Genomic DNA, 3,618 nt, shown 5'->3' on the forward strand with positions numbered 1-3,618 from the left:
TGCCCACTGATTCAGTTAAACGCCAGTGGCCAGTCCAGACACACCACCGCTATCACCACCATCCAAGCCCCCCCACTGGCCGCAGGCAGCACCAGCTTGGCTAGGCGGTCCAGCCGGGCATGAGCCACCTCGTCTGGACCGCTGCTTCCTCGAGAGACTGTGCCCTGCGGGAGCAGCCTGTTTGGATGTGGATATTGCGGGGTAGTGGTGGTGGTGTTGTTGGTAATGACGCTGCTGCTGCTAGTGGTGGTGGTGATGGTGGGAATCAAGAGGAGGCTGAGGGCTGATGGTGATGTCCATGGGTTTGGTGGGGTGGAGAAGATGCACTGTGGTGTGGCATTGTTGACTATCTCTGTCTGTCTGTCTGTCTGTCTGTCTCTCTCTCTTTCTCTCTCTCTCTCAATGTTTTTCCCCAAAGTGGTGGTGATTTTGGCTGGAGTGACCGCTGTGTTACGCCAGCATGCATGTGCGATTGCCAATGCGTCTGGGAGCCATAAACAGTGAGAATGGCGGGAAGCAGCAGAAGCAGCCACAGCGGCTCACAGATTAATTGAGGCAGAGGCAGCTGGCACCATGACAACTCTCTCGACAACTAAATCGCCCATTCCATCAGACGTTGAGATGCCAGAGGTGCAGCAACAGATGCATAGGGAGGAAACAGGGTGAGGGACAGGTGAACAAAAATCAACCTACTATACCCCTGACTGCACATCTACGCGTTGTATGAATAAGTAAATATGCACAGCTACTGTCTACTGTAAGTGCAGCCAGGCAGCCCTCTGAAGAGCTTTGTTCTCTATTATTCCGCTTGATTCAGGTGAAAGCGCCTCAGGGTTTTTGCTGTCCTCAATCTGTGTTTTCTTTTTTTCTGGTTCCTTTTTCCCTGGTCTACCCCGTGGGTATTTATTTGTGTCACTGCAGCACTATTGGTTCTCTGTCGAGGCTGGAGGCTATAGGGTGGTGTGGGTTGAACACCACATGTAGAGGGGACATAGTAGAGGGTGAGGAGCTAAACAGGTGTCTTGTTGGACTACGTAGCCCCTTAATGCACGCCGTACCTCCTGTGGCACGCTGTAATAGGCATTGAAGTTAACTACTTTAGTACTACATCTGTGACTGAACTTTGAACCTGCACTAACTCAAAACATACACATGCACACACACACACACACACACACACACACACACACACACACACACACACACACACACACACACACACACACACACACACACACACACAAGCACACTGCACTTTCTGCACTAAACCCAAACATACACACACTGACACACAACTCATACTCACACACATACACACACACACACACACATACACAGGTACACACACACAGACGCACACCGCACTTTCTACCTGCACTAAACACACACACACACACACAAACATGTGTCTTGTTGGACTACTTAAGGTTCTTGGTTCTGTTCAAGCAATGTCGTTATGATGTAATTGTGTTTTTTCAGCAAATAGTGAATAGGCCCGCCGGCAACCCCATCTGCAGTAAGGGGCTACTAAGATCGTGCAAACAGGTTTGCAGAGAGCTATATACAGTATGTGCACTTAATAGGATTGTGCAAACATAGGTTTTCAGAGAACTATATACAGTATGTACACAGGAGGGGGTGAGGGTCACAATAAAGTGTCCGTCCTCTAGGGTAGGGCGTGAGGGTCACAATACAGTGTCCGTCCTCTAGGGTAGGGGGTGAGGGCCACAATACAGTGTCCGTCCTCTAGGGTAGGGGGTGAGGGTCACAATAAAGTGTCCGTCCTCTAGGGTAGGGCGTGAGGGTCACAATACAGTGTCCGTCCTCATAGGTCGGTGAGAGAGAGAAAGAGAAAGAGACATTACATTACACATAGCTGCTGCTTTTTTCATCCAATGCACATTGGTGACAGTCCTTCGAGCTTTCATGTTTTCATGTTATTTGGGGGTAACCATGGCACCCACAATTAACCATGATTTTTTTTTAGCTTGGTTTGTGACTATGGTTGAACCATAACCACAAACCATGCTAACAGAACATGAAAACCATGATTTGTTTTTAGCTTTTCCAGTGTTATGCCCGGAGCGATATCTTGCAACTTCCAGTCACGAAACTCGTCTTGCCAAGCGTTTTTGCAAGGGCCCGCACTTCACGTTCTCCATAGAAGATCAGCTCGTTGCTGTCTTTTGGCCAGAAGTGCTTTTCCAGGGGTTTCAACATCTGGACCAGGTCCGACTCTGGCATGCGCATTTTCAATCCGTCAATCACCGACTGATAAAACTGGTGCCTGTTTATTTTCTGTAAGCCCTCGGATACTTCCACATCTTTAAACAGGCCCACGGACGCGCGCTGTTCGGCCTTCAATGTGGATTTCCCACCGCTTTCCTTCATGGCAGTCAGGACGTCCCTCGTCTGCTGGATGTGGCGAGTGGCATCCACCAGGGACAGGTCTCTCCACTGGAGCTTCAAGGACAGGCTTTGCAGCTCTCGTAGCATGTCCTTCATGCACGCTAGATCCAGTAGAAAGCCAGTGTTTGTGAGGTGTTTGCGCAGACCCAGGAATTTTTTCCTCTCCGTGTCATTTCAACTTGGGTCCTCACTTGCGGTCTTGAAGTGCCGTGCTAATGCAAGGAAGTTGTTGCACACTGCTCTCACTGTGTTGAAGCTGCTCGCCACCCATCGGATGCTTAATATTTGACCAATTCTCCGAACTTGCATATTGAGGTCAGCAGCCGCCTCCTCAAGCAAGCGAGCATTCTTCGCAGACTGGTGGTACAGGGCATAAAGTTTAGATATGAAAATCTCAAGGTGGCTACATCCAGCAACCTCCTTCAGTGCGTCATGGACGGCCAATTCAAGGCAGTGGGCGAGGCAGTGTATTGCCCGAATGTTGGGGAAGTCCCGTTTTAGCCTTGCAATCAGCCCAGTGGTTTTGCGGATGAGGACTGCTGCACCATCTGTGGCGATGCTAATGAGGTTCCGGCCTAAAGATTTGTCGGTCAAACCAGCTTGGCGCAAACTCTGTCTCAGACAGTTGTGAATTGACTCTGCATCTGTGCCCTCTGTCAGCTCTACAATGTCTAAAAAAAACATTGTCCACGTCTCCTTTCCAGCCACGTCACACCTCACATAAATAATGAGATAGGCACGTCCGTGCACGGTGCTCTCATCAATGGTTAGGCTGAATTTTGAATTGTTTTCTTTTATGTTTGAGACAAAAAAAATTCTCATCTCCTGCGCAATGTGTCCTGTCATTTCAGCACATGATTTGTCAGATTTGTGCAGAGGACCCACTTTTGCTCCGTTCAGCTCCTGCAATTTCATTAGAGAAGGTAGCTTTTGATATGCCAGCCTTTCCTTAGCCGATCTAAAGGACGACGCAGTTTCTTCTGTCACTTTGGCATTGATCGCAAGGACTCTGTTGGGAAGAATGTCCTTTTGCTTGGTCTCTGTTAGCTCGACAGCCCTTCTGTGCACGTTGCTATCCCTATGCTTGTATATTTTTTTCCGTAAGCCGAATGGTGTCTGGCTACTTACATCACCGTGTATCCATTCCTCGGAAATGTGGACGCCACTTCCAATGTTATCCGAAAAAAGGGTTTTGGTGTCCCGGCAAAC

General features: G+C 48.9%; 1 pseudogene; it reads right to left on the minus strand.

Annotated features, from left to right (window-relative positions):
* Positions 1-2,073: 2,073 nt before the first annotated feature.
* On the minus strand, positions 2,074-3,255 carry LOC134440703 (uncharacterized; annotated as a pseudogene).
* Between the last annotated feature and the right edge of the window lie 363 nt (positions 3,256-3,618).

The sequence above is a fragment of the Engraulis encrasicolus genome, chromosome 23 (genome assembly GCF_034702125.1).
Source record: "Engraulis encrasicolus isolate BLACKSEA-1 chromosome 23, IST_EnEncr_1.0, whole genome shotgun sequence".
In the NCBI taxonomy this organism is placed as follows: Eukaryota; Metazoa; Chordata; class Actinopteri; order Clupeiformes; family Engraulidae; genus Engraulis; species Engraulis encrasicolus.